Genomic DNA, 12,545 nt, shown 5'->3' with positions numbered 1-12,545 from the left:
TAATATTCAACTTTATTTAATTAATATTGTAATTATATTTTCTAGTGTTAATACATATTTATGTTCTTTTCTCATAACCTGATAAACATCTCCAATAATTTGTTTAATTACATTTTCTTTTTCGTGAAAAAAGATTTTTCTCGCATACAATACATCCCAACCAGAGTTTTTCTTCCTTCCATGCTTCCTAACTGCCCTACGCCTCCTCTCTACAGATCTACTACCCCTCAATTTTCTTCAGATTAAAAGCAATGCTTTAACATAGAATACCTAACAGTAGAAAAAAAGATACAAAAAAAAAAACCACTCATAATGAAGCTAAACAAGGCAAAGCAATAAGGGAATAGTCTCAAGAGCAAGCAAACCATTAAAAGACATTCCTGTTCCTACTGTTGAGACTCGCATAAAAATACCAAGCTAGCACTCATGACATATATCCAGAGGACATACTACAGCCCTCTTCAAGTACTGTGCTTGATATTTCTGTCTCTGTGAGTACATGTGAGCCCTGCTTCATTGATTCAGAGAGCTGTGTCCTCTTGGTATCCTCCATCTCCTCTGAATCCTACAATTTTTCTTCCCATCTTCTATGGGGTGCCTTGATCTCCAAGGGGAGGAGACCAATAGAGACATCCAATTTAGACTGTCTCTCTGAATATTGGTCAATTTTTCTCCAATTTGCAACTAAAAGAAGCTTCTCTGATGATAATCTAATAGGCAACAAGCTCTAGGTATAGAAGACTAGCATTACAAGTCATTTCATTTATTTTTAAGACAGTCACACTCAAAGATTAAAGCAAAAGATTCCAGTGCTCTAGTTTTTCATACCATATCCCCAATTCAAGTTGTATTTCTCTGAAATCTTTTTCTTCTTCATTCCTCCAATGCCTTATTCTTACTTCCCTTTTCTCCAACATCCCCCTAGTCCACCTTAAAAAAATTCTTCTATCTCCTTTTCGCAGGAAGATCCTTTCATCATACCTAGAGCATTCTTCTTTTTCTAAACTCTGTGGCTCTGTGGATTGTAGCTTGATTATAATTTACTTAAGAGATAATATCTACTTATAAGTGGAAGCATAATATATTCATCTTTCTGGGCCTGTTTTTTTCTAGAAATATGTAATCCCAATCTTGTGTTTCTACCCCAGTTTTAACCATTTAATTTCCAGATAAAAAAACACATACAACTTTTGTATTTATTATAGGATTTAATCAGCACTAGAGTTGGGCAGATATCCACCTTCTATGCTATTAAAAATCTATTTATTGAGAACACTGAGTTATTATTTATTATGTTTTATCTGAGTAGCTTTTAACTCCATTTGGCTATCCCCCAGGGCTATGCTTTCTTGACTTCTAACCCTTAGTGTCTTCCTCTTCCTTGTTCTCTTCTTCTCCCTCTCCTTATGGTCTCCTCTGACGCCCACATAAGGAACACCAAGCACCACCTATCTCAATTGTCCCCTGCTGTAGGCTATAGTCATTTTTATTTACCAGTAAGAAATAATGTGGTGCTAAGGTTACACAGCATCACTTGGGTCTATGTCTGGCTTCTCTTCTACCTGGAGCAACCAGGTTTAGGGGGCCTGCACTTGGTGTTACAATACATAGGAATAGATCAAACCTTGACTGTTTTTCTTTACTAAGGATTTTTTTTTTCAAATATTTGCCCTGAAAATTTCAAGGTGTGATTTTTTCTTTTAATAGCTATATAATATTCTGTTGTGAATATGTACCATGTTTTCCATATCCACCCATTAACTGAGGAACATCTATGGTTTTTCCAATTACTATCATGAATGAAGTTGCTACAAACACAACAGAGCAAATTTATTTGTGATAGGATAAGTCATTCTTTGTGTATATGCCCAAGAGTGATATAACTGTGTCTTGAGGAAAATTGATTCTCACTTCTCTAGGAACCAAACATTTATTTTAAAAGTAGCTATACATATTTGAAGAAATGCCACTCTTACTTCACATCTATTCCAGAATTAGCTGTCACTTTGGTTATTATACCTAACCATTCTGACAAGTGTAAGATAGAATCTCAAAGTAGTTTTGATTTACTTTTCAAAGATGCCTAAGGATGTTAAACATTTATTTAAGTGTTTCTCGGTTTCTTAGACATTTGAGATTCTTCTGTGGAGAATTATCTGCTTAGAGCTGTTCCCCCTATTTATCTTATGATATTTTTCTTATCTCATATTATGACCTAAACAGAGTTTCCCCTTATTCTGCTCATCCCAGATTGTCTGTCCCTAACTTCCCATCTAGACTAAATCCACTCCTTCTCTACTTCCTCAGAAAAGGGCAGACCTTCCAGAAGAATCAACTAAACATGGCATGTTGCAATAATACGAGACACATCTCATATTAAGGTTAGACAAGGCAACACAGTAGGAATAAAAAGGTTCCAAAAGCATACCAAAGAGTCAAAAACTGAGAATTGGGTGGTAGGCAGTTCAGGAGCAAGGTATAAACCTAGTATAATGTAGGGAATCTGTAAGGAAACCATGTGAAGACTCCTCATAAAGCAAAATATAGAGACTGTACCAGCCATCTTTTGGAATCAGGCAAGACTTCTATTAGAGGGACCAGGATATTAACCCAGTCCCAAAACCTTCAATCTACAATCTGTCCTGCCTGTAAGATGTGGTGTGGTAAAGGCAACTCAGAACTTGAGAACTTGTGGGAATGGCCAAACAATGAGTCATCTTACTTTAAACTTGAAACCCAGGCCATGAAAGGGAGTCAATGCCTGATACTACTCTAGTGCCAGGACCTCTTTTCTGTTTTTATTGGACTACTTAGTTTATTTGATATCAATTTTCATTAGTTCATTATATATTTTAGGTATTAGACCTCTGTCAGATGTAGAAGTGTTAAAAATCTCATTCCATTCAGTAGTTACTACTATGTCTTATTAATGGTATTCATTTCCATACTGGAGTTTTAAGTTTCATGAGGTCTCTTTTACTAATCTTTGATCTTAGTGTTTGTGCTGTATGTGTTCAGTTCCCTGTGCCAATGAGTTTAAGTTTTTCTGTACTTTCTCTTTTATCAAGTTCAGTGTGTCTAGTTTTATGTTGAGGTATTTGATCCAATTGTACTTAAATTTTGTGCAGGTTATAAATATGGATCTGTTTGTATTCTTTTGCCTGTGGATATTTAGTTAGAACAGGACAATTTATTGCAGATTCTTTATTCCTTTTTTTTAAAATCAAAAATAAGGTGTTCATAAGTCCTTAAATTTATAGATGGGCTTTCAAATTGATTCAGTTGATAAACATGTTGTTTAATCACTGGAATCAATTATATTACAGTTTGGCTTCAGAGTTGGTGATACCTCCAGAAATTCTTCTAATGTTCAGGATTGTTTTAGCTATCCCGTGTTATTTGTTTGTTTGTTTTTTTCATATAAAGTTGAGAATTAGTCTTTTTAAGTTCTATAAAAATTGTGTTGGAATTTTGATGAGGATTGAATAGAATCTGTAAGACTGCTTTTAGTAGGATGGCCACTTTTACTATGTTAATCTTACCAATACATGGGCATGAAAGATTTTTCCATCTTTTGATATCTTTTTCAATTTCTCTCTTGACAGTCTTGAAGTTTTTTTTTTTTATAATACAAGCTTCTCACTTGCTTGCTTAAAGTTTTTTCAGATATTTTATATCATTTGAAGCTATTGTGAAGTATGCTGTTTTCCTGATTGTTTTCTCTCAGATTTTTTATCATTTGTATATAGGAGGACTACTTACTTTTTTTTCCAGTTAATTTTGTATCCAGCCAGATTGATGAAATTTTATTTTCAGCTGTAGGAGTTATCTAGTGAAATATTTGAGGCCACATATCTATAGCATAATGTCATCTGCAAATAAGAGTACTTTGATTTCTTCCTTTCCAGTTTTTATCACCTTGATGTCTTTCAGTTTTATTATTGCTGAAGCTAAAACTTAAAGTCCTATACTGAATAGATAAGAGAGAGTGGATAACTTTGTCTTGTCCTGACTCAGTGGATTTGCTTTGAATTTTGCTCCATTTATCATTCTGTATTACCATGTTTTCTTCTGAAAGAAAAAAAAATGAGTCTACCTTTAACTATACATTTATATTGGCACTACATAACTAAAATTCCATGTATTTTTCAATTTGAATTCATTCAGAAGTTTGTTTCTGTCATGTTACTTTAAAAACTAATCTCTTTTTTATCTATGTATCTTTAAGCTTTTTTGCATGTTACTTAGGTGTTCAATAAAAAGTACACTGTACCTATTGCTAACATTTGCATGTGATGTTGGAAATGAGCTTTAAGCATGAGTTACATTTAATTATTATATTTTTTTACTAAAAAGACTAAACCTTTGACAATTCAACATGAATATAATGTATTTTTGTTGTTCTTCATTATTCCCCTGCCTTGCTTCACTCCCATCCCTATCATATCCTCTCCTTTCTTTAAGTGACTTATGTTAGAAAATCTTTTGAGTTTTATTATGTTTACATTAACCAATACAATCTATATGACTATCAGATAGAAACTATTACTAGGGGCAAAGTAGTAATATTGGTGGTTTCACGAATGAACATAATAACTTCTGCTTTTTTTCAATCACTCTGTAGTTAATAATTTATCAGTGAATATCCCTGAGCCCTTCCTTTACCTATGGCTAGCTTTTGTAAAGAGCATTCTTTTTCAGACTGCTATATTTTTACTTAGTTTGTAATTGTAATAGTTGTATCTTTCTGAGACTGGGTCAAGTCATAGCCTTTCTCCTTATCTTCTGCCATTATCTTTCCACCCCCCCACCCCCCCCAATTACAAAAAATTCTTCTAGCCTTGAGGTGGAGTGATATCATTCAGGTTTATGGTTACACACTTAACTATTACTCATTTTTATCACCTTAGGCAGACATTCTTATCTATCCTTACCATTGTCCACTACAAATATAATCTTTACTTAATAATGCTGAAAGTTATATTTGCCTATGAGTATTACAAAATAAAAAAATCAGATGGTAATTTGACACTATATCAATTTTACTAGGAACAGCAGCAAGTCCCATCTACTTCCTATGATCACATCAGTCATGGGTGTATTATTAGGTTTGTAGTACTATGCATGGATTTCATCCCATGAAGAAAGCATCAAATCCAATTATCAAGTATAATATCACCTCTAATAACTGTTGTATCACTATTCTATTAATGAGGACCTTTTGCCTAAAGGTTGGTAGCATAGTTCATAGGATCTACCATCTTGTAATATCTATGATGCTTTTCTCTCCCAGTGCCTTACATAAAAATTTCTGGAACTATGAAAACTCATTGTCAGGGAGAAAACATCCACTAAAGTTCTGGCTTGTTATTTATATATAAAGAAACCAAAGAATGTTACCTTTCATTCTATAAGCAGTATTTCCCATTCTTTTATATTTTTGCTCTAATAAGTTTATTTTTATATTATTATTCAAATAATAGACTTGCATACGCATTTTTCTTTGTTTTAATTAAATCTGTTTCCCATCTCCCTTTATCACCAACTTCCTTCATTTATTTCCTTCTCCAATATTTACCTATGTTTTGTATGTATGTATAATGATGCCAGTTATAGCAATACTAGAAAAACTCCCCTTGATTCTTTATATAATTTGTGAACATTCTCTTGACTATGTTGCATTTCATGTCATTGAACATTAAGATTTCTTCATCTATTAGTTGACTATTTCTCCTTACAATTCTAATAAAATCTAATCTATGCTTGATTATATAAATGATAAAATCCTTACATTTACTTATATGTTACACATCTATTTCCCTGTGCTTATATTACTGCAATTCATTTAATAAATTCATAGTATTTCTGACTCATATAGACCAGGATATTTTATTTTAATACATTTTTAAATTTTCAACCACTCTCATTACTCTAGTTTATATTTTCTGGATATATTACTGAAAACTATAAATATAATTTTAGAAATTCATTTCTTGAGAACTTATTCTGATATTAATCATCTAATAGAAACTAATTTTTATTACATTACATATGTTAAATAGAGTACATGAAAATTTGTCTATATCCATTTGTAACTAATATTCCATTCCACAGGGATTTTGCCACAAACAGTAAGTTTCACAGTGTGAAAGAGGAAAGACAATAACACATATTGAATGTTGGTTAAGATGAAAGGCACAAGGACACATGACAGCAGAAGGCATGAAAGATAGGAATGACAAAGTCTCTGAAATTGGTAGATATCAGACAAGGTAAAATTATAAAGAAACTAGACTAAAATGGAAAAATATTCCAGAATATTGATCTCATGCCATGGAATAATAACTGTCATTTAATAACCTGCTAACCTTCTGTAGACCAGACCTTCTCTGCAAATACCAAAACACTAAAATATAAGATAAAGTTGCTTTAGAAAATGGAAATGTTATCCATTTAAAAAAAAAAAAGCTAGTAGTATGGTTCCCATCAGTGCCTGGGCCACCTTGGCCACAGCTTTCTATACCCAAATACTTCCAGGAGAGAGCTGGTCTTCCATGAGTGATGAGATGCCTGTGTGTACAGGTAAGACCACCACTTCTGATCCAAGGGACCTGGCTGGAGTCCTCAGGAAACAGGAACTGTGGAGCAGCATGGGACAAATGCCTCCAGTTTCCATCAGCACTGGAGTTGATCCTATGCCACATCTCTCCATATGTAAATCCTGCTGTGAGAGAGCTGATCTTCCAAGAGTGCTTACACACCTGTAAGCACAGGTGAGACTACCACTTCTACTCAAATTTCTGGCCCAAGATGGACCTGCCCAGAACCATCAGGACACAGGAACCAAGAAACTGCCTGCAACAGGATCTTTCTCATTTCTGTCAGCACACCTGAGCTGTGCCATAGCTCTCTGTACCCAAATTCTTCCCAGAGCTAACTGGTTTCCCAGGAGTGTTGACACTCAGGCATGCAGGAGGAACAAACAATCTAACAACAAAGATAACCAGAATGCAGGAGGCAATGGCAAGAACATAAGTAACAGAAAGCAATGTTACTTGGCATGATCAGACCCCAGTTCTCCCACCACAGCAGGTCCTGAATAAACCAACACAAAGCAAGATTCAGATTTAAAATCACATCTCATGATGATGATAGAGTACTTTAGAAGGACATAAATAACTCCCTTAAAGAAATATAGGAGAATACATGTAAACAGTTAGAAGCCCTTAAAGAGAAAACACAAAAATCCCTTAAAGAATTACAGAAAAACACAACCAAACAGGTGAGAGTATTGAACAAAACCAACCAGGATCTAAAAATAGAAATAACAACAATAAAGAAATCACAAAGGGAGACAACCATGGAGATAGAAAACCTAGGAAAGAGATCAGGGGTCATAGACACAAACATCACCAACCGAATCCAAAAGAGAATATCAGATGCAGAAAATACCATAGAAAACATTGACACATCTGTCAAAGAAAATGCAAAATACAAAAAGCTCCTAATCCAAAAAGTCCAGTAAATCCAGGACACAATGAGAACAAACCTAAGGTTAATAGGTATAGACAAGAACAATGATTCCCAAATTGAACGGCCAGTAAATATCTTCAACAAAATTATAGACGAAAACTTCCGTAACCTAAAGAAAGAGATACATATAAATATACAAGAAGCCTGCAGAACTCTGAGTAGATTGGAGTATATAGAATGCTCAGACTCTTTTTCAGCACAAGGTCTGCCCCTGAGTCACCATGTTTCCCACTAGGATGAGGGTGGACATAATCTCTGCAACTGTAAATAGGCCCCAATTAAGTGTTTGTTTTTTTTTAAAGTAAGAGTTTTGCTTTCATGTTTCATGGTGTCACTTCATAGCAATAGAATACTCAAAAAGACATAGTTTTGATAATTATAGATAAAAACATACAAACATCCAGAAAGTAAGGAATGTGGTAGGGTTGGTTTTGAAAAAATTGTGAAACCAAAAAGAAGAACCACAAAGAAGAATCACAAATAAGAAAAAAAATTCCAGACTTATTATACATTCATTATATTGGAAGTGTGAGAGAGAACTGGGATATAGTATGCCTACAAAACATTTTATTCCAGAGTTAAATTCTATGAATTAAAAAAAATAAGATATACAGTTTTAAAAATATTATAGCAGTATGTGACTATAGCATTAGCACTTTTAGATGAAGGCTGAACTCTCAGTAACTAGTCTAGGGTCACCTTCTTCATAAAGCAAGGACATCAATCTTGAAATAGGAGGCTGTCAAAAATAATAATAAAGGAGGAAGAACAAGGAAAATGAAGAAAGAAGTGAAGTGAAAAATGAAAATCGACATAAAGGGATGATGGAAGGAAAAAAGGAAAGAAATATGATTAAAGGAAAAATGCATAAAAGTAAAAAGAAAAGACATACATTGTTTACCTAGAATTGGAAATGTTAGTAAAGATATTAATTTCTTTTATTATTTTTAATACTTCATAGAAGTTACAGAACTTATTTCCTAAAGTATCCTTAAAAGCCAAGTAGAAGGATTATTTTAAAACAACTTTGAACTTTTTATATTTCACATTTGCATGTGCTGGCAATTCTCTCTATCACTACAGGTTACAGACACCATAAAATGTGAAGGGAAGTGACTATCCAGTGAAATATATGCATTATAAGAAAAAGACAAAGCAAATTCTATAACCCATAATTCAAAAGAAAGAATAAGATAACCAAGAACACATATGTATTTTGGGGGGTATTAAGAGGGTTAATTTTAATCCTTTCTAATAGGAACAAATGAACTAAACTCTTACAGTTGCCCTGAAATTCAACATCAAAACTGTTTTACACTAAACTAAAAGGAACAGTATCTGAAATGCCTGATGTCAGAAGAAGCTGATCCTGGGGACGTTCTCCTATCATCTGACATGAAAACTCTGATGAAGGAGCCACTGGGAATTCTCTCACAAGAGAGAATTCAGTAACACTAAAGAACCTTCAAGCAAAAGCAAAAGGGGGTTCAGTTACCATATATTTACCTGGCTTTGACTCATCTTAAGGAAGGGTGATTTTATTTCTACTTTTTTCTTTGTAAAACAGAAAATCTAACAGCATGAGTATCTGCTCAATTATAATCTTTGACTGACTATATCAAAGTAAAAAGACACAAGAAGTTATTTTAAAGTTTTGCTGGTGTGGATATACCTAGAAAATTTTGCTCAAAAATTAATTTAATTTTAAATTATGTGTGTGTGTGTGTGTGTGTGTGTGTTTACAAAGCCATGGATATAGTATATTCATACTTAAACTGTACTATGATAATTAAGATACAATATATGGTGAAGCAATCTTATTTTATAAATATAATAAATATAGAATTTAAAATGTCAGTGAGGGTCAATTATATATACTGTCTAATTTTCATATATGTAGTTTCATTAGATATTTTAACTATAATAAACACCTAGTGTAAAAAATAACTTAGAGCCAAATATTGTTATTAAATGAACAAAGATATACAAATATTTACTCATGAAATGGAAATTTTAAACATTTCTATACATTCTATTTTTGGAAAAATGAATTGTAATGCATGTTTCTTTTGCACCATTAAATATTACAATTATAGATCTCTTAAAATTTTGTAGGAAATATATGTTTAAGACCACATTTTAGTGTGTTTTATGCTTCAGTATTTAAAAGTATCCACTAATATGAACTATGTCAAAAACATTGTTTCTCCACTATCTATGTACTTAGTACCTCAAGAAACTAGCTGAGTACAAGCCAAAGAGAAAGCAATGGATGACTATTTAGAAATGATGAGATATTTTATTTAATTGATAGATTTATAAAATGACATTCTTCAGCAGGCACAATGAATTTGAGGCTCACGCATTATATATGGTTAGAGAGAGAGAGAAACAGAGAGAGACAGAGAAAGAAAGAATTCTGAACAAAGATGTTTTACAGTTTGCCTTTGTTCTCCTGATTCTCAATTCTAAGTGCTAAGGATTACAACACTAACCATCTGAAACCATATGTGTATGTGTGTGTGTGTGTGTGTGTGTGTGTGTGTGTGTGTGTGTGTATGTGTGTATTTGTGTGTGCGTGTTTGTGTGGGTATACACATATATTATATATGTACATATATATACATATATATACATATATATGTATATATATACATATATTTGTTATATATACATATATATATATTTGTTGCATATATATATGTATATATATATGCAACAAATCAAAAACCACAAAAGAAAACCGTTTAAACCATTCCTAAAAACTTCAAAGATTTGACAATTTAGTTTATTAAAATATAAAAGTTTCACCTTCCTTATACATGCATATTTAACTTAGATATAAACAAATTCTCACATTTTTATGGAGTATATTCAACATATAGATTTAAATTAGGGAGTATAAAAAAATGACACATTTTCCAGAACACAGTCCTTTGTCATCTGAAGTTGTTAGCATTGACATGTTGTCTAAATGCATTACTTCTAAGATGAAAGCTTCTTTATAGATGCTACTCAATGTCTACATACTCAGGAAATGGTAAATGAAGAGTTTATCCTTCAGGAAGGATTTATGGTAAGAAGATTCTGAGTTGTCATGATTAAAATTTTTCCACCCATTATGTGAACACTATTGATTATGGCAGGAAGTGAGAAAGCATGCATCTCATTGATTTTCTATGGCTACTGAATGCATTAGGTCTGACATATTTGATGGGTAGGCAAGTTTTCAAAGGAAGTTCAGTTATGTTAAGATTAGTACAGAGGAGTATTCACAATGTAATAAGAAACCTTATAATTGCAAGAGAAAACAAAAGAGGCATAGGACAGTTTTACGAACAATATCAGCATAAAAATTAGACATGAGCCTTCTCAAGAGACTACAGTAAAACACATCAAGGCTTTGATGCAACATTTCACAAATGGAGCAATTACTAGTTAAAGTCAGTTTTTCACCCTTCAGCCAAGATAGTGACTGCAAAGCAATTAGTTATTCTGTCCTCTCACCTAAGAATTATCAAAAATCTATTAAGTTGTTTTAATGAAACTGAAAAAATAACATAATTTTATAGAACAAGTGAAATTGATAGCAATGTTAATCACTGTATATTCAATATTTCATTTCTAATGATCTACTTTTTATTCCCTTCATTATTATACTGATTTTTTTAAAGGAGAAATTTTCATCCATGATCTATATCATAGTCTATCAAATAAGAAAATGGAATAGAAAATTCAAGTCTTAAGGACATTTTCTACCCTGGGAATAACTCTCATTTTTAAATTAAAGCCAGAAACTCTGATCTTATATCTATGTTGGAAGCTGTCTCAGTGATATATTAATATAATGTGAAGAGTAGAATGTATCAGGAATACACAATAATGTCAAAATTTCTGGCTATGTATTTCTAGTACATTAAGTATCATGATAGAGTGTATGCTCTAGGTGAGTTTAATTAAATTAGCATCAACTAAGTAGTGCTTCATGCCCACAAACAAACACGATGTATTTGGCAATCAACTTTCTCATTTTTCCAGGTCATTTACCATACAATAATACAACTAAACTTATGAAAATAAATGGAAACATGCAGACATGTGATGTCATATTTCAATTTACTGAAATCTGAAGAAAAGCCTCCCATCATTTAGGCATTTCTCTGGTTTGGAAAATTTGATCTTCAATACAGGCTGTTATTCTAAACTACAAAATTGGTGCCTCTGAGTATTACAAGCAATCCTTCTTCATGTCAAAACCTTAATAATTGTTTTAAAGTATCACAGAATTATATTTATTTCAATTACTTGCAGTTATGACATGTCATTATTGCTGAGAAAAAGAGTTTCAATGACCAGGTCAGGATCTTGCTCTGCATGAGATTTGATACTTTTATTTGAAAAAAAAATTGAGGCTTATGGAATTTCATTCAATTGCTGGTGTTACTTGAAGAGATTTATGATAACATTTGAAATTATATCTAGAAAATCATTTTATACATTTTTCCAAATGAATCATTTTTGATACATTTTGTTTTTCATTAAAATCTTCACAAAACAGTTCAGATAAAGAAACTAAGAGTTCTTGATTGTAGAACCTTTCCATTGTTTACACAATTATTTAATGTCACCTCTTGGGAAGGGTTTTCACTTTGTTGCTCATAAACTGTATACTTGAAAAGGAAATTTGTGTTTCTCTAATTGTTTCTGCAGTCTATTTTTTCCTCATAGTGCATTCCAAGTTTATACACATTGTGACTTGATGATGGATTTTCTGCTCTAAGAATACTAAGAAGAGAACATAATATATACTCTATTCTATAGAGTGTGTTTCATAATAGATAGGTATATAAAAAAATCTCTGCACAATTATTAACATCCCCAGCAGTCAATACTATACTGCAGTAGCTTGCAGAGTAGTAAAAGATAGTTATATAAAATTCTAGATGATACTGTATTCTGAAAACCAGAGATGAAGGAATTCTTTTCCAGTTTGTACATGCTAACATGTGACA

The sequence above is a fragment of the Arvicanthis niloticus genome, chromosome 3, assembly GCF_011762505.2.
Source record: "Arvicanthis niloticus isolate mArvNil1 chromosome 3, mArvNil1.pat.X, whole genome shotgun sequence".
Classification (NCBI taxonomy): Eukaryota; Metazoa; Chordata; class Mammalia; order Rodentia; family Muridae; genus Arvicanthis; species Arvicanthis niloticus.
This window is presented reverse-complemented; position numbering follows the sequence as displayed.